Source organism: Cupressus sempervirens, chromosome 7, assembly GCF_028749045.1.
Source record: "Cupressus sempervirens isolate cs-2001-9-10 chromosome 7, ASM2874904v1, whole genome shotgun sequence".
NCBI lineage: Eukaryota > Viridiplantae > Streptophyta > Pinopsida > Cupressales > Cupressaceae > Cupressus > Cupressus sempervirens.
In genome coordinates, this window is record NC_143124.1 from 76,835,240 (window position 1) to 76,859,687 (window position 24,448).

Genomic DNA, 24,448 nt, shown 5'->3' on the forward strand with positions numbered 1-24,448 from the left:
AGGAGGACCCCTTTTATATTGATTTAGTAGAGACTGATGACTTGCTCGATTCGATTAAAATGTTGCTAAAGAAAATTGGCAGAGAAATTATACGTTTGGCAACCATAAAGCCTACTACTTAGGAAATAAAAGATAGGGGATCTGAATCATTGCACACCTCTGAAACCTTAAAAGTAAGTATTAATGAATTTTTTAATTATAACAAGAGTTCAATAATGGTTTCTATGTTATGCTCTTTTATGGCATTAATTAAAATATGGATGCATTGTCTTTACAATTTTTTTGTGTGATTTCGATCCCTGTTCCCATGATGAGGGTGCTACAGGTGGTTCAGGTAGATCGCATGTTCCATTCCCCACTTGTGTTTTCCACTGAATATATATAAAAATTATCATAATCATTGACAATACATGCTCGAACAATCCTTTTTTTTAATGCTCTAACAATCTTTTCCATGCTAGTCCATGTGTTCTATATTTATGCATGCTCTAGCAATTTTATTCTTTAGCTTCAAATCAATTGAATCCTATGAAAATGCCACCTCCATCTAGGACAACCAAAAATCTCTTTTCGATTGCTGAGTCAACAACACACAACTTATAGGCATCGACTGTTGCACCATATACTGGTACACAAATCCCTCTTTTTCTCTCTTATGACATCAACAAATAGTTTTTTTTTTACAACTTTTTAACATCAATTATCATTTTTCCTTTTATACTTCATGACAAAGACTTATGAAACTTATGAAACTTTTTGCAATAGGAGTTGTAGCATCATTTCCTGGATGTTCCTATGTTCCTAGTATGAGAACGGTGAAGGATGTCATATTGATCATCAACGACGATGAAGACATTCCATTAAAAGTAGCCAAAGTTCTAGGTACTTTAAAGTTATTATTATTCTATAGTGATATAATATTAATTCAGTTTTTGATCACTCTTCATTAACTAATGATCTCATGATTATTTTGTAGGGAATGATGTTTTTTGGAGAAAACTTGGTGATGAGTGTTTGTGAATATTCGGGCCCATCCTGCATACCTGGTGGAAAATCATATCCTAACTAAAACCCCAAACCACTATTTTGATTTCATATCATTGCTAGAATAGTTTTCCTTTTCATCCATTTATTGAACTATATTAAAGGTAGCTTCACTTCATTTATGAGTCTAACATGTTTTTTTAAACTTAAAAGGTGGAATAACCAAGACAAACCATTGAAGGATGATCTTATAGAGAGCATGACCCAACTCTTTGGACCTCGTGCATTTGAGAGAAACATGCTCCTTGAAAAAGATGCTTTATGTTTGAAGTATATTAGGGACCAGTATAGAAAAAATTTATGGGATAACCCCAGGTATGAGTGTTCACCCTATGTTCCTAAGGCTGAGTGGCAGGCTCTGATTTTGGATGGAAAGTATAAAGCTGACAGGAAAAATAATATTACACCAGTGGAGAGTATAGAAAGGTATGTGATACTATTGAGAATCTAATTATGTACTAATTAACCTCTATATTTATACTATCTAACATATTTCAAACTTTTCATAGATTGCCTAACACATCAAAGGCAACAAAGGCAAGACTAGAAAAGCATGGGACACACAAGCTTGGCTCTGGTGGTTTTTTGAAACTTCAAGAAAGAGCTGTAAGTATTAGTAAATGAAAAATTGTATCAAATTTTTTATATAATGTGATGGGAAATGCTAGGATAGACTAGCTTGTCTATGCTCCTGATCCTCAACTTGGATCTCAGTGTTCCTTCACACCAATATATGATGCAGAGTAACACGCTTTGGAAGCACCAACAAACTCCTAGCACCTTGGAACAACTAAGCAATTCAAGTTATCACCCCAATCCTCTGTTCTCCACAAGAACATTCAAGGCTTGATTCACCTTCAAACAAGGAACTAATTTTCTATTACAACTGCTCCTTTAATTCATGGACCCAACTCATCACATAAGGCTACATACTAGTTACTTCTCCCTTGTACCATTCAAGGCCTCATACGCCCAACCTTGACACCAAGTGTTTTGGACAACTCCAACCCTCTAACATAAATAGAAACCAAAACAAACATCAACACAACCCAAAACAAATCAGGTCTAAGGCAAACTTGCTATTACCAGTCACAGGGTAGATTGCAGCACTTGACCTTTATTCTACACACCCAACCAAGAGTACAATTGGATCCTCTAGGACTCCCAAACACCAAAGACAATTTAGAACAACTCCAACATGACCAAAATAAGGTGTAACAAGGGTTGGAAACCTTGCTAACTATTTATCATTTCCTTTTGATATTTTAACTACCCTCCATTGGTCGATGAAACAATGCAAGTAAAATTCACCATACCATGCAAAAACGTAGGGCTCAGAGTTCAAGAGATGCCTCATAGAAGAGGATAAGAGAATTGGCTTCCAACAAGGCTATAAAGCCATGACTAAATGGCTATGAGCTGAAATCAGTGTGGAAGGTTCTAATAATGATGCATCTAAGCCATAGGTAAATAAGCTAAATGAAATTTATTTCAAATTGAATACTTTACCAATTAGTCTATTTGATGTTAAGTTCCAATATAAAATGAGTATATCTATTTTAAGCAAGCAATGATAACAATGCGTAGGATGTTGGAATGTAGCCTGACAATCCTTCTACACAATCTGTGGATGCTGAAGGTTCGCATGATGTGCATCCCAGTGGTGGAGGTATACATTTTCTATTAAATTTTTTATATGTAATTACAATTGGTGTTTGGATTAACGTAACATTTTGTATAGCAGTTGTAGAGGATCGAGGGGTCGATGTTCATGAGCATGTTGACATTGAGTCCAAACAAAATGATGTGGTTAGATTAGGTAAAGAGCACCACAGTTATGTTATTTAAAATAATTAAATACTTGTAACAATTATAATAAATTATTTTTAATTTAACTCTTTTATTTTTTATTGCAGAGGAGCCTCGTTTGCAATAGCATAGGAATTTGAGATCATCAAGAAAAGAGAACAGAACAACTGATGAGGGGGGAATTGATGATGACACTGATGCTCCTCTTAGAGCTTACATAGAAAAAAGAAATAGAAAGAAAAAAAAAATGATTGTCATCTACGTACCTTAATTGATAATGACTGAATTTTATGTCTCAATGAATTTAATTATGTGCTAGTGAATGTTCATGAATTATGTGTTAATGTAGAATATTGATGAATGTTGCATGTTAATGAATCTAATGTGTTAATGAATGTTATCATGTGATATTGATTGAATTTTACATTTTATTAATGGTTGAAAGAATGAATGAATGTTAGATGTTAACGGGGAATGTAGAGTGATATTAGGGGGAGGGGGGTGGGGCCAAATGATCTTCCACCTTCATGTGGTTGGCCCTATTTAGTAGAGAATATTAAACTATTCTCGAAACAAAGTGAAGCTCAATAAGATACTAACAATGACAGGGGTCCTGAAGTGAAAAACATTTTGGCTCTACCAATTTACAATATTCTTCAAAGTATGGGAGTTCTAGCTTTTCTTGATTCGAGAGAGATGGACTTGGGAGACTTGTTTCCTTCTACCCTTCAGAATGCTATTAGCTCTGCTTCAGTTCAAATTGCCATATTCTCCAAAGGTTATGCAAATTCTCCTTGGTGTTTGGCTGAGCTTTCTCTCATGTCACAAACTAAGTCTCTAATTATACCAGTGTTTTATGATGTTGCTCCTACTGATCTCCATCACATCCAAAATGGAGTCTATGCAAATGCATTTTTTGAATATGAAAAGAAGGGCAGGTACCTAGAAAAGCTTCAAGAGTGGAAGGAAGCCCTTCACTTTGTCTCATTCATCACTGGATATGAATTCAACAAACACTATCAGTAAGACTCTGTTTGTGTGTTTTCCATGAAGAAGTGTTTCTTACTTGATTTTAAACTTAGAGCATAAAATTTTGGCTTGTGTAGCATACTTTAGGTTTCAATCTATTTAAATGGCTCGCCAAAATATTTATTTATAGAGGGGCTTTATTGGGTAAGTTAGATTTTATTGGATAAGCTATTATAATTTCAGATGAACCATCTAAATAAATCATATCTTGAATGTTATGTGTAAGTTTGTTTCAATCAGTTTAAATGATTCATCTAAAATTGTACTTTTAAATAAGGACTATTATAATTCTAAATGACCAATCTAGACAAATCATAACAAATCAAAATTCTTGTAATTTCTTAGTAATCGGGAGCTTCTGCTTAAGAATATAGTGTCCACTATGCTAAAAGAGCTACAAAAGGAAAGATCTTTAGATGTAGCAAAACATCTTGTGGGGTTAGATGAAATTGTAGAATATTTTGAACAACATTGCAGATAGGAGGAGGAGAATAGAGTTAAGATAATTGGTATCATTGGAATGTGTGGATCTAGGAGCAAAGAGAAGTGTATGGCCATGAGAATATGGGAGGCTTCTGGTTGGAGGGTAGAGCATGCAATTCAAACCCTCAAAGATAAGTGTCTTATTGAAATGGTTGAGTGCCAAATTCATGACCAAAATGATGAGGAATATGGCGACAAGCTTGAATTCAAAATGCATGATCATGTCCGTGATTTGGGAAGAGAAATGGCAGATGAATTGGGCACCCATCGTCACTTGTAGCACCCTAAGAAGCTTGAATTTTTGGTGGGCTCTTTCTTCCATGAAAATTTTATACTCTACATGCTTTATTCATTTTTTTTTAAAGAGGAAATGGAAAATTTTGTTGTAAGCATTACATACCAAGAAAAAAATAAGTCAATTTTGATTATTTAACACTTTTTATAGAGGAAATCATGGGTGTAAAGAAGGTCAATGATCTCAATTTCAAACCTGCATTTCATCTGCTAAAGGGTTCTTATCATTGCTGGGCAGATTTATTGTGAGAATTTTGTCGTTATTGGACCCCAATGTTGCATGCCAGCATTACCAAGTTTTTGCAATTTGAAATTTCAGTGTGTGCATATTGCATTGTATATAGTTGTCATTGTTGTCTTAATTTGCACAATAACATATAGAAGGAAGGATCTGCACTTTCAACTCCCATGCATTGCTATATATTTCATATTCTGAACAAAGGAAAAAATCATATATTCAAAAAAACACAGAAAAAACATAAAACTTTCAATACACAAAAAATTCATCATTCAATATAGTTGAGTGTAAGCCAGCAGGGCTCATGACACTATGTTTATAAAGTTTACACACTATATTTGGCATGAAATAAGAGAATCATTTTTTGTTTTTTTTTATTCCAAGGTACTGTTTACACCCTTAACACTTCTTGCACCCTTGGCTATGGATTTAGATATCGGTTTGCTTGGGGGTATGCATGGGTATGCCTGGGCTATGTACCTAGGCATACTTAGGGTAGCCAAAGGCGTTGAGCACCAAAGAGTAACAAAATAAGCTATATTTTAACCCATTTTTTGCACACAATACCCCTAAAATGCCTCTAGAAGCACCAAGTAGTTCAATACAAGACTTTTTGTGCTCTCTTCACTCTCTCTTCTCATTTTGACATTTTGAAGGGCAACTGATAAATGGCATATGACATAATATTGAAAGTCTGAACTATGAATTGTCATTTATCTTTATCACTACCATTTTGGCATCTGTCATTGATCAATGATGAAGTATCTGCTATAGATTGTATTTTTTTATAATTATATATTTTTCTTTAGTTTAAATATTGGTATGTATAGTCACACAGTAACCAAGCATATTACATGTAGGGGGAAAAAAAATTTGTACGAGTAGACTCAGATCTTTTACCCATTCCCAAACCTATACCGAAAACATAGTTTTTTATCTATTATATGATTTTATTAGTTCCCAAAGGTTATGCCAAAATTTGCCCATTTTAAAACCAAGTAACTACATTCTAATTACATGTTTTCTACACCATGTCAATGTGTGCAAATGGAATGGTTATGGTCTTTGTAGTTAAGATTGTATTTTGTTGTAGTGTCTTGTTATCCTTTTATTCTCTTGAGTTATTTTTGTACCTACTCTTTGTTTTTTTGCATTTGCAGCTATTTATTTACTTTTCTCATGGTTTTTTAAGATGCCTCTTTGTTCATAGAATCTTGATTAATCATTCAGTACATAATATAATTCATTGTTTTAATATTTTTCTTCATAAAGAGTTCAGCCTTGTATGGTGAGAGATGCTTCATTCTTCTCAATGTATATATTCTTATACCAGATATCACTTGCAGGCCTATTTGACAATCTAGATTATGTGGTTTACAATTGAAGTTGCACTACCTCCTATGGTTTTTTCACATTTATTTATTATTATTCTTAGTGAGAATTCCATATGTAATACTTTTAACAGTTGCATTACATAGTGTACTTTATTCTGTTGTTGTCTGGCTTTTGTCTTTCACCAATATGAGTATATTTATCTATATTGTTTAATTGAATCACCTGTTGCTTATGAGAAGAGTCTAGTACATAAAATATTTGGTGGCCGACTCATAAGTCAGGTTGTGATTTTTAGTTGTTTATATTTTCAAAAAATTTTGTACTTTGTTAACAAGGATGAGTGAATGTAAGAAGATATCAGAAGAAGTTATTCATGTCTAAACATCATCTTTTTTAATATTAGTGAGGGAAAGAGAGGGGCTTATAGACACCTCTAGAATTTATTGTTCATTTCATAAATGGGATTTTTTGAGTCACTTAAACCTTTCAAAATTATTTTTATGCTGGGAACTCTAGGTTATAGTCTTAGAAAAGTATTTTATTCATTAACAATTGCTTCAACCCAGCTTGTAGGTGAAGTGCACACAATGTTCTTATTGCTCAAATAAATTTGATCATTTCTTAGATTTGAGCCTAGAGATCATTCGAGTAGATTCCTTATTGAAAGCATTATCCCATTACACGACAGTGGAGTAGTTAGATGGCGGTGTGAAAAGATATCAATGTGAATGATGCAAACTTAAAGTGAAGGCTCTAAAACAACTCAAAATTGATAAAGCACCACCTGTTCTTGCAATTCATCTCAAGTGCTTCAGTGTAATTGGATCTAGAGGAAAATTTGACAAAAAAGTAGACTTTGTTTGTACATTGGATCTCAAACCATTTTTTAGTAGTTCACATGTAAGTAGCCCTTGCAATATTATTTGTGGATCACATTTTTAGTGGAATCTAATAATATAGTTTTTGTAATATCTACTAGTTTTTAAATAATTTTTTCACATTTGAATGATATTCTAGTTTCTTTGTCTATTGATCAATCACAGGAGGTCAATTTTAAGTACACTCTTTATGGTGTTCTTGTTCATGATGGCTAGAGCACACATTCTGGTCATTATTTTTGCTTTATTCATTCATCCATAGGCATTTGGCATGCTTTAGATGATAATAGGGTATACATTTGCTACAATTGCGAAGACATGTTTAATTTTGTGGAGCAAGCTCATTATAATTTGTGTATAATAGAATACACAAAAGAACTGCAATTTTATGTAGAACCTTTTCTTTATACGGTAACACTAATTATACTGAAGTTGCTTAGACTGATTGAAGTTATTCTTATGACATTTTGTACTCTAGGTCTATTTAGTCAATGAGAAAAGTGTGCTTTCCCAAAAAGCTTACATGCTATTCTATATACAAGATAAGAAAACTAGCATTCAAACAACAAGTGGGTTTGAATCTCAGTATAATGGCTCTAAAGTAAAGAAGAGGGTGTCATTGAACATTGGACATCTAAAGGAAAACTAGTTACAAGATTCATATGCCCCCCAGGTGATAGAAAACATGCATTCTTTCCAAACAAAAATAATCTCTTTTAGTGTTGCAGGTGTAAACAAGATACCCCAATAGGTAGAAAATTTGTCAAATGTGAATTTCATTTCAGAAAGCCTAGAAAAGAACACAAGTTCTAGCTAGTCATGCAGTAAATCTAGATCATCAATAGATCATGATGCTACATTACAGATGATGCCTCCAAGAACCAATGGTATTCAAACAAATAATATCTTCTCAAGTCATGCCATTAGTAATGGATGCACATTGAATGGGTCTAGTAATAATGTTAAGAAGCAGGAATCTGAAATAAAGGGAATTGATTCTGTGGGTAATTTTAATGATATGGTTGTTAGACATTCTCGGAACTATGATGTGAGCAATGATAATGAGAACTATATTCATAGAAATTTTGAAACTTGTTCAAAAATTAATTTTAACAGTCATGAGAATGTCAAACATTCTACAAATGGTTTGACAGGTATTATTACTCGGCATCATGCTACTAAACTTCCAAAAAATGATTCAAATGGTAAACTTGTAGCTAGTGAGCATCTAGAGAATGGTAGTGTGGTCCACAATTCTATAGATAATGAGAGTGAGGCTGCTAAGCTCCTATCCCTGGAAGATGGTTTCTTATTTTAGGTGCTTGTTTTTTGTATTAATGTTGTAGTGTATATGTTTGTTTTTGAGAAAATTGCTTTTAGTCCTGATGAATCTTTACATGTTCCTTTTGGCAGGGAGGCAAAAATGTTTCTTTGCTCTATAAGGGAAGGGAAATGAATGGGTCATGTGTAAAAGCTATGCATCCACATAGGTTGCAGAAATATAGTCAAGAAACTAAATGTATTTCCAGCCAAAAGTACCAAAAACACCATGAAGACAACCACTACCTCATTAGTAGAAATAGATTGAAGCTTATAAAGCATCTTCCATGTCCTCAATTTTTACAAGCATTGTCTTTCAGGAGGCATTTTCTTCTAAGAGCAATGCATATTTTGAGGAAGAAATGATCCAATGAAAGGAAGAAATGCACGAAGTTAAAGCAGAAATGCTCTGCAAAAATGCCTTCTGAAAAAGAGTATCCAGCTACAAAAAGTTTTGCATGTTTAGTCGCTTCTAAGTATCCACAACAATCCTGTGGAAAGGGTTTTTGAAACAAAATAAATGGTTGTGTTTCTGTGTAGCAAACCAAGACATTTGAAATTACAACTAGTGTGGTTCAGAATGTGTGTAACATTGCTAAATTTTGTGATACTCTGATGCCTCTTGTAAATAGGCAGCTTTCTAGTGTAAATGGTACTAAGCTAAAGAAACAAAGAGAAGTTCCTGGAAAACTTGGTTTAAGTAAAGCTAGACAATATTTTGATGTTGAGCAAGACTCTAACATTAGCATAGAGAAAAACTTGTCTGCTCTTTGTATTTCTATGCAACAAACTGAGACATCAGAAATTATAGCTGGTGTGGTTCAGAATGGGTGTAACATTGCTAAATTTTGTGATACTCTGATTCCCCTTGTAAATGGGAAGCTTTCTAGTGGAAATGGTACTAAGCTAAATAAACATAGAGAAGTTCTTGGCAGACTTGGTTTAAGTAAAGCTAGACAATATTGTAATGTTGAGCAAGACTGTAAAATTAGCACAGAGAAAAACTTGTTTGCTCCCCATCAGTCAAATAATAGCTTTATAGATAGAGGAGAAACATGCCAAAAAGATGGGGCTATATCTATAAAATATTTTGAACCATCTTTTCTAAAGGCTAGATTACATGGGCCAGCAGGTATAGTCACAATTTTATTTTATTCTATGCAATGCAACTCAATTAAGCTCAATGTTCGTCCTCTATTTATGTGTTGGCTATTTAATCTTTTTTGACGATGGTTTACTATGGCTATTGTGCAGTTCCATGTTGGGATAGTATCGATGATGGCTTGGTAAAAAGTAGCAGAACTATAGACAAACATGCAAACCATGTTGGTTATGTCTTAGATGAATGGTAGGTTATCTTTGTACAAATACAATTGCATCATGGGACTTGGCATAACAGTCTATTCATGCATAAAGTGTTTCTATGGACAATAATGAATTATCTATGTCTATGCTGTTGTGTTTCCATAATCTTGTGTGGTTTATGTAGGGATGAAGAATATGACCGTGGCAGAAGGGAAAAGGTTAAACAAGTACAGGATTGTAAGGAAACTTGGCAATAAAGAATATACCATTTCCACATAACCCATAATAAATTTGAAATAAACACAGAATTAAAATCCACATGCAAGAGAATAGACAACATACCCACAAAATTGTGACACAAGATATACCCTGGGAAACCCTCATTGAGGGAAAAACCCAGCCTCCAAAAGCATCCATCACCATGTATTATTCAGCAAAAAATACCATTGCCATACATCCATGGAAGCCTTCATGGCCATAGCCACAACCGAGCAAACTATGTGAACAAGCATGAATCCACACATCCCATGCCATGCTTTCAACCTTCACAAATGCTCCCTTGGCTAACCTGTCAAGCCTTGTCCTGCTCGACTCTTGCCTTTTTTCTTCTCCTTGTCACTCTCTTTCTCTCACAAAAACTACCCTTGTGGCTACTTATATAGTAGCAAGTCCCACAAAACCACCAAGTGGTATTACATAAACCATGTGCTAAAACCATGTGCTACCTAACCCACTGACCCCACATTTAATATTGGGCATTTAATTCTTTTCCCCAATATTAAATAATTACATAAAATATTATCACAATGTTACAATACATCTCATCAAGAATATTCCATGGGAATCTTTACATGTTGCACGTCCATCTAGGTACAACATTACATAACAAAATAACAATATTATGCAATGTGTGCAACACCCATTATCTCAACAATCTCCCACTTGTTGTATACATTGCATAGGGTCAATCTGTAGCCACATAAATGAACAAGGGAACAATCCCTCCCAGCACATCCACCATCATGGATCAAAATATACTAAGTGCTCCATCCTGGTACCCACAACAAAACCAAAGTATCCAGCATCTCGAACATGAATGATCTCACCTATTATGCCACTCCCACTAGACATCCATAGAAGCCATCCAAAGAGAAAACCACCCAACCTGTCACATTAGAAGATCATAAAATCCTGTACCAACTAAAATTCCAAGCACAAAAACCTGATCCAAAGGTAATCACATGTATTTGTAGTTGTCAAAATATCCATAGCCGAAATAGCACCCACAGCAAATGCCAAACCCATCCAACTATCCATACCTCAAAGGTATAACAAGTGAATCTCATATCACCGACATATCCAATCTATAACCTGCAATCAAAAGCCTCAAGAGCAATACCTACCACATATATACCAAGAAGCTCTCACTGCAAAAGATAATGTCAAATCGATAACCAATCCACTCAACACATCTCAAAGAAGTGAATCCATGTAGTATCAAGGACATCCACAATACATAATCCAATATCCTACAAGAATAACTCTCATAACAAGTCTCCAACAGTCTCCCAAATTCTCCACAACCAACAGAGGAAAGAGAAAAAAAGAACCATGTCATCTCTCACATGACATACATGAGCGCAAACCAGTGATCACAATCTCTAACCAATCTCAAATCCAATGTAGTCAAAACTGAACATCCAAGAAGATAACCAAGACCAAGAGAAACCATGCAAATCATAACATGTATCATGTCCTTCTACACACACCTCTAGATGTAAATTATGCAAGTATGATCTCCTCCATAAAACCCCAACAAGAAGCCTCAACAACACCCAAACCATACCATATAACTAATCATGGATGTAAGCCTCTCACAAGAAGATCAAACTCAATAAACCATTCCTAAACCAAGGAATAACCATTCCTAATACAAGGACTATGCCCAGTATAAAACCATCTCCCAAACTCAACCAGCATAACAACATATGCACATGGAGATAACCAATGCTAAACCATCTCTCAAATGAACCCTCCAGAACTAACTCATGTACCATAGCTCAAGATCCATATCCATGAAAGACAAACATAAATATAATGCAACTGAGAGAAAATAATGGGCTATACCTCTCAAGTAGCAAACCGCCGAGTAGACCAAGAGTGGGGAATGAGAATGCTCATCAAGATACCCAAGTCTCCAACCAAGACTCATCTAAGAACAATCTCCTCTCAAGTCCATATCAGGTGACTACCCCTCGGACTTCCTGCTGAAACCATTAACCGTCCCAACAAATACTTCTCTAATCTAAGAGAAATCAGCGTCACCACCGTCTCTAAGTATCCATGAGCACCTGTAACCAATCAATCCATGCCAACTCCAAATGCAACATAGCAATATCATGAAGTATCCGGCTTATGATCAGTGTACTCAATACTAAGAAACTAAACCAAGATCAATGTCAAAAGTTCCAACCATGGCCTCAGGAACATAAACATGACAACATGATCTTACCATCTCAACTAAAGAGATAACATGCTCCACATGAACACACCATAACATGTCACAACTCTAAACACGTATCAAGAGTATAACATGACATAATAATGAAACCATCCTCATACCAAGGATAACATGCCAAATAAAAAATATAAACCACACCTTTGCCAAGAACCCTGTGAGTCCTCAAGATGCAACCATCTCCACACACCATGAAGAAAACCATCTCTACATACTAGGAAGAACCATCTCCACATACCATGAAGATAACCAAGAACTCCATGAGTCCTCAAGATCTAACCATCTTCAAACACCATGAAGATAACAAGTGCACCATGAAAATGTCAAAGATGCTTCTCCAGCAATAAGATCTAAGACAAAACTCCAACATCTACAAATACTCAATAAATATATCAATGCCAACAACTCCCACTCAATCGTGGTACCAAGTCACCTATGGCATCATAAAATCCATCCTCTCCAAACCAAGAAGATATAAACCAAACTAGAAACTAATCCTGCACTGTCACCCCATCACTGTCACAAGCTCTCACTAAACTGTGTATCCAAGCTATCCATGACATCATGATGAAAACCCATCTTCTAACCATGAGAATCAACCAAGGCATCAAACTATCAAAGAACTCAAAGTGCACATCATGAGCTCCTCAAAAGAAATTAAATAACTATGATCCTCAACCAAGAAGATATACCACCATAACTGAATAAAAAATCCAAGGTAATGAACATCAAGGATGTACCTGTATAACCAATCATGTCATGCCAAAATCCATGACACTATGATCACATCCATGAACCGAGCATTTGGCTCTCAATATGTCCAACCTGTCAGCATAGTCAACCATAATCATCTGCCATGACTGTACCTGGTAAAAACATCTCATCCCTTCTACATGAAGAAAATAGTAAATAATGTGACTTAGGGCATAGACAACCCAAATCCAAGCCGCCAATCTAAATATGCATCAATAATGAAAGATCAATGGGTAAAGACAACCCATAACCAAGCTATAAATGCAACCTGTAAGTATAGACCACTTACAACACTGCACAACTTGTAGATCCAACAAGTCATCATGCATATCCAAACCAAACACTGATAACCATATCATCATGAGACCAAACTTGAGTATACAATGACATCAAATCTTAAATCTCCAATGCCATAAACTCACAATATTACCATAGTCAAAATATACCATAAACTATTCAGATAAATATATCATAAAATAAATTATGCCAAACCTACACCAAATTTGAACCAATGTGTAGAGCTCTCCAAGAGCTTTCCGTTGACTACTCAAAGTCCAAAATCCGACTCCATATGCCCAAGTTATGCCCCAATCCATGCTCAAAATAAACAACATCTGACTTTAGGGCTCTTAAAACCTAAAAAAAATTGAAAATCATAGAACCAAACCTATACCATGTTGTAGTGCTCTGAATTAGCTTTCCAACGCCTATAAGAACTCTAAAATCCGATATTCTGAGAGAAAGTTATGGCCATTTTACTAAGACATTCTTTTTACCATTTTCAGTACGATTTTTCATTTTTAATTTTTTTCAGTGACGAAAATTCCGACGGGATTAAATTTGACAGCCATCATGGGCTGAAACCAAAAAACTCTTTCATTTCCTCTGAACATGGCCAAACTAGGGCATATTATATATCAAAATTTATGGAAATGTCGACCCGGATCCAATGGTGAGGTATGTTTTTACCCAGGAGGTCATTTCTGCAAGCTACCCCCCAAAACCCTCATTTTAAATGAAACATCCGAAAAATATTTTTGTCCAACAATTTCACATGCCCAAAATATTTTAACATCCCATCATAATAGCAAATCCAAAACTCTCAGATCTGCAATAAATCATTCATATATCTTGCCCTTTCTTTTATCCTCTCATGCATTCTCATGGATTCAATCTAGGGTTACACATAATAAAACCATAGCTCTGATACCACTTGTAAGGAAACTTGGCAATAAAGAATATACCCTTTCCACATAACCCATAATAAATTTGAAATAAACACGGAATTAAAATCCACATGCAAGAGAATAGACAACATACCCACAAAATTGTGACACAAGATATACCCTGGGAAACCCTCATTGAGGGAAAAACCCAGCCTCCAAAAGCATCCATCACCATGTATTATTCAGCAAAAAATACCATTGCCATACATCCATGGAAGCCTTCATGGCCATAGCCACAACCGAGCAAACTATGTGAACAAGCATGAATCCACACATCCCATGCCATGCTTTCAACCTTCACAAATGCTCCCTTGGCTAACCTGTCAAGCCTTGTCCTGCTCGACTCTTGCCTTTTTTCTTCTCCTTGTCACTCTCTTTCTCTCACAACAACTACCCTTGTGGCTACTTATATAGTAGCAAGTCCCACAAAACCACCAAGTGGTATTACATAAACCATGTGCTAAAACCATGTGCTACCTAACCCACTGACCCCACATTTAATATTGGGCATTTAATTCTTTTCCCCAATATTAAATAATTACATAAAATATTATCACAATGTTACAATATATCTCATCAAGAATATTCCATGGGAATCTTTACATGTTGCACGTCCATCTAGGTACAACATTACATAACAAAATAACAATATTATGCAATGTGTGCAACACCCATTATCTCAACAAGGATGAAGATGGCATAGACGACTCTTATGGAAAATATTCCAATTGACAAAACAATCCTTTTCAATCACTTTCAAATAGAAAAGAAAAGATTGCTGGTAAACGGAATTCATTCACGAGAACAAATCAAGAGAAATTGCAACATAATGCAAGATAGAGTTTTTTTTCAAGCTCAATGCCAAACCAATGTTGGGGCAAAACCTATAAAATAGAGGGAAAATCACATTGATGGCAACCATTCAGAAAATATGAAAAGCACTGTAGAAAGTTGATAATGAAGTCAAAATATCATGAAAAGATGCATTACTTCAAACTTTTTCAATCATGCAGTGTTAGATCCCTACAACCAATATTTCCTTATACTTCTGAAATTCATCAAATAAATGTGTGAAATGGAGATATATTTCTACCTGTCAAACTTGCAAATATGTTTGTGGTTGAAGAAGCAGACTAAATGCAAAAATATCAAACAACAAAATGTGTTCCACAGGTTACATATTGCATGGAGTTCTGTTGGGTCAATTTTTTCAGCTAACTATTCCAAGTTTGACTTTCAGTATTTTTCATTTAGCTATATATAATCCGAGTGGTTAGTAATGAAGGCAATAATGGATATTTCCTTTAAACTCGTTGTTAGATTTGGAACATTAAATAGAGGATGTTGCCTTGATATAATAGCAGCATAACTTATGTATTGAATAGAAATTAAACTTTGTCAAAATCTCAAATGTGCAAGAGTGATAGAAAACCAATAAATAATATTCGAGACCTTATTCCCTTCCCATTGCTTTTAAAACTTTGAGTAGCTGAGAATTTGTTTGCACTTATGAATAGAAATGTAAGGTTTATATAAGTTAATGGGACAAAACATAGTAAATAGGATTGTATGCTTGTACTTATGAATATGAATTAGGTTGGTAGAAATTTAGTGAGGTAAAATAATATTTTCCTCTTGAACTAAAATGTTTACCAGGTGTTTGTTGGTTGTGTGCTCTTTGGTGGATGGTCCATGGTAAAATGTACTTGCTCTAGTGGGAAAGGTAAATAACTATTTTATATTGCTTACAACATTATGACAAAAGTGGGCTTAAAATATCCTACACATCTTTCAATCTTAAGTAATGTATTATTTTCAAGTTAACTTCATATAAACCATAATTCCCCCAGATGATTGAGTGGACTACCTATTAAGAGACACTTTCCTATTATCATACACAACTTATTATTCATTTCTATGTTTGATCAAGATTAACAAAGAATTTACATGAATCCAATTTATTGATGAGGTTGCATGGGTGGCTATGTTTTGAGTTGGTGTACCTATATATGAAAAGAAAAATCATGGGTACATGGTCCTGACTCCTTATATATGGAAATAAAATCTATATGGTTTCTGATAACTGTAACTTTGGTAACATTTTGAGTATCTGCAAACCATATATTTATTGTTTCAATTTGAATGGACATTGGAAGTGTAATTTTTTTTAACTCATATATGCTCGAAGATATATATTGAGTTAATTCATTGGTAAAGTTGCTTATTTTAATTAATTTGATTTTGGTTGTCAATCAAAATGCTAACTGCAATGTGTATTGTATTTTAGTGCTTATTTTCATTTGAAAGATCGAAGAAAATTATATGAACAAATAGATAGTAATTGTGGCATGTATAACACTTCATATATGTATAGCGACCCAAGCTTGCCGAATCTATTACCTGTTGGACCATATAGACATGTACATCTAACCATAACTCAAGCTGTTAACTATTTCATACTCATTAACTGATTGATAAGAATTAATAGGAATATGACAAACATTAGACTTGAGTGATGATCGTAGAGGTCTAGAGAGGATGTAGATCTGACCTTTATATCAATCACATCAATACAAAAACACAGGTCCACTGGTCTCTGTTTGTCTATAATCAGGTTGTAGATTCATGATGAAATATCCTATTCTATTTCTTGGTCCATGTGAGTATTTGTTTGAGGAAATGAGGAGACACTATAAGGGTTGTAAATTCATAGAGTATCCTACTCTGTTTCTTGATCTAGCTGAATATTTGTCTGAGTAAATGCAGAGGCACAAGCAAGGGTCCAGGACCATGGTCAATCCAAGATGTTTTCAAGGACATGTAAACATGAATACATGCTGCACAGTAACACATTCCCCTTGACTTTATCTACCTTAAGGTGGATATTAGATTACATTGATTTTGTTAGTCATTCCTCCCTTTTGTTTCTTTATCTTAAGAATAAGATGATTGAGATTTAATAATTCATTAATGATGCAACAATTTGGTTTCAAATAATCTTGACTTTGGGCTGGTCATCTATCAGGTATTATCTTATCGCTTTGATTTTTTTGTGGTGTAGCTATTATGCTACCAGTTTCTCAAGTTGTGCTTTTTTGTTTTGATGCTCGCTTTATTGGTTCATCTTTCATTTTGTATAAAGGTCTGAGCCTTCTTAAATCACATTTTACCTTAATAAAAAATGTTGCATTATTTTTATTTACATACTTGCAATTTGATTTCATTCAAATCTTACTAAATTCTTGAGGCTAAAATCATCATCTGAAACATTAGCCTCTTTACCTGGTTTTCATGATGAATTGGCATTGCAACAGGGTCACTATGATAGTGACAGCAGTTGGTGTCGCTGCCACAGTGACCTTGTCGCAATGCTTGTGGTAGACATCACAATTGTGACATTTGCCACAAGCATTGCGATGGTTGTTGGCATCATTGCCACAGTGACCCCGTCACACTGCTTGTGGTGGACGTCACAATTGTGATGTCTGCAACAAGCACGGCAACGACAGTTGGCGTCGTCGCCATAGTGACCCTGTCACAATGCTTTGGTAGATGTTGTAATTGTGACATCTACCACAAGTATTGCGATGGGGTTGATGTCACAATAAATTGGTTGCAAAGTGATAGATAGGCATCGTAATTGTGATGACATAGGATATATTTTGTAATTTGTGACTAAAAACAATGACGTCTATTACCATCGTAGTGGCGACACATTGTTGTCGTAATTGCAAAACCTAGCTATTGCAAATCGATGCCAAATGTATTTGTGGAAGGATTTGAGCTCTTTGCAACTATGGGGAGGTGATAACTTTAGAATTGCTTCTATCTTTCAAGATCAATAAAAATACCAACTTCAAAAATAATGTGACCTAGTAGCTTTTCTTTGGTAACCCTAAATGAACATTTATTAGGGTTAAGAGATATGTTGTATTTCTAGCATCGATTAAAAACTTATTTTAGGTCAACAATATGAGTGCTTCTATCTTTTGAAAAGATCATTAGGTCATCCATATAGATAACTATGCATTTTTTTATCAACCCTTTAAATGCCTCATCCATTTCTCTTTGAAGTGTAGCTCCTACAATGATTAATCCAAAGGGCATGCCTTTATATGCAAATGTTCACCATTTTTTTGTGAATTTTGTCTTTAACCTATCTTCCTTGTCTACCATTACTTGGTTATATCCTAAATATCCATCTAGAAAAGACGTCATCTTAGACCCATTTGCAATATGTAATACTTCATCAAGTGAAGGAAAAGAGTAGTTATTGGGATTCTTGATTAAAATTCCAAAAATCTATGCAAAGGTGAATCTCCCTAGTATTTTTCCTTATTGGTACCAAGTTAGCAACCCATGTATAATGTTGGATAGGAAAGATAATTTTGGCATTGACCAGTTTCTAGACCTCTTTCATTATCAATGGTTCAATAATGGGGTTTGTTAGTCTTTTACTTTGACGAAAAGGCTTAGCATCAAGATTCAATGCAATATCATGAGTGATGATGTCCAAATCATATGTCTTGAGTTCTTCATAATCCATACAATGAAATCGAGCTTTATTTTGTGAGTAACTAGAGCATACTTTCTCATTCTTGGGAATTGCATGCCTTCCCAATTCTCACCAACTTGGGATCATCTTTTGTGCCTAGAGTATAAGAGTCACATTCTTCGATTGCATTTTCTTCAATGGTTCTCTTCCTATGTGCGGACTCATCTTGGTCAAAGATGCATTCTAACTCCATCATCCCCTTACAAATAGTACTTTTTTCTCAAATTTATGATCTCATCTTCATCTTCTAGTTCATCTTCTTTAGGCTTGTCATCAGCTGTGTCATCAATTTCTTGTCCTTTGAACAAACTATTGCACATAATGAAGTTTAGAATATGGTGATCATATTGGAAGACCTAGAAGTTAGTAATGTTATCTGGGATATATGGGGAAACCACAAGTTCAACTAAAAACCTTTTGAGTTTTGATCTTTCAATGGGTAGTAATGCACAAACTGAAATCACGAGGGTGTCATCTACTACATTTCTTCTTCTTGGAATAGACTTTATGTTTAGGGCTTCAAAATATTCCATTAAGTCCCAAACTCTCTTTTGATAAGTGAGTAGTTTTATGTCATTTCAAGAATAGATCAATTTAACTTGTCAAATCACCAACTAAGAGTCTCCTTAAACTATGAGAGCTTTTCCATCCTTTTCTAATGTGAATAAGAGTCCATAGATCAAGGCCTTATATTCTGCAACATTGTTAGTACACCTGAATTGTAAATGATATGAAGCATAAAAAGACCTACCTTTGGGATTAATTAGTTCAATAGCTTCTCTAGCTCCTAATTTGCATTTAGAACCATCAAACTTGAGTGTCTATATTGGTTGTTCTTTTGGTTTCCTTGAATTGTGTTTATTTGTCCGAAGCTTTTCTTTCATGTGGACTTTGAAGGAATGTTTCTTCGGGACCCATTGCATTATTTCACATTTTGGACTTGATGAGCTTCTACTATTTACCTTTGATATAGGGACTATCTATTTCCTTTTTTCATCTTTAATTTCTAAAATCAACTCTATGATTTTATCAATTTGTGGTTTGGGTTGAATGACCTCTAAGGTCCATCCTTCACCTTTCACAAAGCATCTCCTTCTAAGAAATTTAATCATCCCTAGTCAAGGAGAAGATAAAGCTCTGCCATCTAAAGAGGTGTCATTGTATGACACATTTAGAACTTATTTTCCCACTTCTTCATTATTCATGATTTTAGACATGTATGTGAGACTTAAATTACCTTTGAGTATTTCACTTGTGGCCTGACTAGTTGTTGAGTATGTTATTTGAATTAATAGATGAGTAATTATTTCCTAACAATCTAAGCACTCAAACTCTAAATGGATCACCTTAACCAAATCTTGCAAGCTACAAGATATTCAGATCTACCCCTTCCCCTAAACAATGAAAATTTACAACCATGTTATCTATGAACTATGTCAAAATCTCTTTCGTATGGTAGGGTTTATTGATTTTGCATCTATGTTATCAAGTTTTCCAACTGAACTTATGTCAAGATCCATTACCTTGTATGACCCTAAGTTTGATTGAAGAAATGCTACTTCATTCAAAGCATTTTACTCTATGATCATTGTGTTAGAAACAATAGTCCACCAAGATAACTAAGAGGGCGGGAGAGGGGTGAATTAGTTATGCAACAATTAAAACATTTATCAACCATAAACAATCTTATCCATTCAACCAAAGTAAACAAAAACCATAACAAGATGCACATAGACAATTACACCATATATGTTAACTAGGGAAACCCTTGATTAGAGGGAAAACAATAGTGGGAATGATGCCCAAAAGATGATGTACTAATATAAATATTCCTTGTTAGAGGATGGACCCTCTTAGGAGTCTATTACAACATTTAGTACATATGAGCCCTTGTTAGGAGACTTTGAATCCATGTTAGGAGATTCCAACCCTATTAGGAGTTGTAGTACAATGTATGCAAGAAGAGCCCACTACCCAAACATGCAATTTCAATTACAAGAAGAGCTCAGTGCTCAAACAAGTAATTTACTATTAAGTTTCTCTTTCCTCTATTCTGTCAACTAAACCAATCATTGTCAGACCTTGTAGACTAGGTCATGAACCTCAGATCCAAGTATCCAACTTCAAATTACTCAATAAAACCTCGATAATGAAGTTTCCTTCACTTTCGTTATGCTCTACTCAACTTCGCATGCATCTCTCTGTACTACTTACAATCACTTCTATTCAATACAAATGATAAAGGAAAATGTCCTTCCTTTATATCAAATCTATAAAAAAATTCCCTGAGTCGGCTATTACACCTTCTCAATTAATTATTATAGGAGCACATTAAGAACACGTTATATTTAGAGATAACATTAATCTTCCACCTTGTAACTTGAATATCTTTCCTTACATGAAATATTATGACAATCAAACTTAGCCATCTCATTATCAAAATGTCTTCTTCACATCTTTAACTTTGACTTCTCAGAATAACAATTTTGCTAAGAGACATAACAAGTTTACTAAAACATGCCTCTGTAAACTCTATCTTAGAATGGTCTTTACCAAAACTTGCATAACTTCTTCCAAACTTAATATCTTGTGCTTCTGAGGTTAGCTACATATAATAGACACTTAGTAGTATCTCCATTTAATCTTACTATTGAATGTATGCCATAATTTGTCTATACCAGCTTGATCTTTGAGTTGTTCTTTTGTCAAATACCATAAAAAGCTTCTATGTTGACATCAATGACAAACACAACCATGAATGTAAAATATCATCATGATAAAATATCTACAATACTCCCCAATAAGAATATCATCAGCATTCATGCTTCCACCAATCTCCCCCTTTGGCATTCATGGCAACATAGATGAGTTCCCAAAAAAATACCAATTGCAAAAGACAAATAATCTTACTTTTCAAATCCTCTTCATCAATCATTCTACCTCATTGTTATACCTCAATGTTCTTTCTATTTTTCCATGTTGTACTTCTCCAAAACTATTTTCATGCTAAACTTCTTTGAACATGTTGTACTTGTTCTTACTTGCTTTTCATGCTGAACTTCTCCCTCATTGACATCAATGTAAAACGTTTTAGCAACCAACAATCTCTGCAACAACTGTTCTTGTTAGCTCAAGTGTCCAAAGACACTGTTCAAAAAAATATTCAATAAGAGTCCTAGATGATTCTATCCATCATAGATACTCCCCTATACAGGAAGTAGAATCATTCAATCCAGGCAAATAATGGTGCTTTGTTACACTAGACTGATGCACTCTTGCATCTTCTACTCTGATGTAGGAAGGGGCGTAACCCCTAACATACCTCACAAATACTCAAAAGTCTCTTTGGGAAGAGGCTTAGTGAAAATATATGCAATCTTCTCTTTAATGCTCACATACTCCAATCTAATTTCCTTTTCTGCAACTTTCTCTCTCCACATGTGATACTTAATAGATATGTGCATACTCTTAGAATGCAACACTAGATTCTTAGACATATTTACTATGCTCGTATTGTCACAATGTATGAAAATAGGTTCATTGATTTCTATCCTTCTATCCTTTAGCATCTACTTCATCCAAACAACTTGATTGCAATTGTTTGCTGCTACAACATATTCTAATTTTTCTATACTTTGTGAGGTAAAATCCTACTTCTTGCTTAGCCAAGAAACCAATCTTCCTCCAAGAAAGAAGGCTCCATCACTGGTGATCTTTCTGTCATCCATACTGCTTGCCCAATTAGCATCAATATAAGCACTTAGAGTGAAATCACTAGATCTATCATACCACAATCCAAACTTTTTTGTTCCTTTCAGGTATCTAAATATCCTTTTGACTACTACATAATATGCTTCTTTGGGATTAGCTTGGAATCTTGCAACAATTCCAACAACATTTTCTATATCTAGCCTTGTGTGAGTTAGATATTGCAATCCTCCAATCATAGATCTGTACTTCTTCTACTCAATAGTATGTAATGAACCTTTTTAGGTCATTCATTTATTTATGACTTTTTCCTTTATTTGTATAATTTTTATAATCTTCCTATCTGATTCAATATGCAATGTTCCACTGACAAGCCATCTTGACCAAATATCTGAATCAAATAAAACACAGTCCATGATTGATCAACTATTTGATATTTTTAGATATTTCTGAGCATTTTTAATATTTGATCTGAGAATAGCTATGGTTCAATCTTCTTTGGATTACTTGAGTTTTTGAATATAGTAGTCTGAGAATATCGATCAATCTTCTAAGTGTTTGAACAAGTTTTCTCTGAGATCTTTCACACTGATATGAGACTATATAATTTGTTGTCATGTATCTTCATATACATGTAAAGTGTCTCCCTGAATGTTTCATTGATGATAGGATCGACACAACAGATATACCTATGTTGGAATGGTATGAGATTTCAAACAATGTAATTAAGAGTTGTACACGATTGATACTATATTTATTAGTTATAATTAATGTTTAACTATGAATAGTGAACGTTTGAGTCTAATACCATCGACTTATATTTGTCATTATGTTGATTGATTGTTAAGGCCATTAATTGCATAATGAATTTATCAATATTTGCTTGATATTAGAAACAATGATCAAATAGAGGGTATCCTAGATAGATGATTAATGTGGATCTCTATTATAATAATCAGCCACTATGATAATAATTTTTAGAGATGTGAAATCATAGTGGTTAAATGATTTACAAAATTAATGAGTACGAAGGATTTAAACATAAATGGCCATAAATTTAGGCAACGAAGTATTACTTGAAACAATACTGTGAATCGGGTATGTAAGCCTCTTGAAGCTAACTTCAAGACTCCCTCTTAGCTACAGAGGTTTCCATATTAGGTTATATTATAATGAAAGTATCATAATGGTTCACCATAAATATTAGAATGAATTCTCCATATAATATGTTATCAGTATCACCTCATGTGACATTGAACATTAGATATTGTAATGAACCATTTCCGTCATCCTTCTAGTTTACCTAATTTATAATAAATAGTCATTTTTGAATGCTGTTTTTAGTGATATGATTTCTCTATTTATATTCTCACATGTGAAATGGTGTGTCTATCCATCTCCTTAATTTATTTTATTATTAATCTCAATACTATTATATTTGTAAATTAATATATATTATTATATTATTATATTTTAAGATCAATTTATGCAGATATATCATTATATTATATTTTACTTTGATATTATTATTCTTAATTAGTATTCTTAATTATTATTATTATATTATTTTAATAATAATATATTATTTTAATATTTACATATCCTATTAATTTGGGCTCATGACAAGTCTGTCCTTCCTCAAATTGCTTACCCCAAGCAATTCCTAATTTCCACTCAACTTAAAAATCAACGGCCTATTCCTTGATCATTTTACTTTAGATTAGTAAAATAATGATTATGCTAACAAAATTATGAAATATAAATATATACAATATTTAAACATTAATGCATGAAGACACAAAGTAGACACGAATTATAGACATTAATGCAAGAAGACACAAGGCAAGCACGAAGTAGACACATAAGTGCATGAAAACACAAAGCATACATGATGAAGATAGATGATGCAATGAGGGCACAAAGCATACACGATGCAGACACATCATACATTCT

General features: G+C 34.1%; 1 long non-coding RNA gene across 1 annotated transcript; it reads left to right on the forward strand.

Annotated features, from left to right (window-relative positions):
• Positions 1-9,426: 9,426 nt before the first annotated feature.
• On the forward strand, positions 9,427-9,952 carry LOC149545588 (uncharacterized). The gene is made up of 3 exons (XR_016354271.1): positions 9,427-9,562; positions 9,685-9,778; positions 9,920-9,952. It is a non-coding gene; the product is annotated as an uncharacterized LOC149545588 (long non-coding RNA).
• Positions 9,953-24,448: the final 14,496 nt, after the last annotated feature.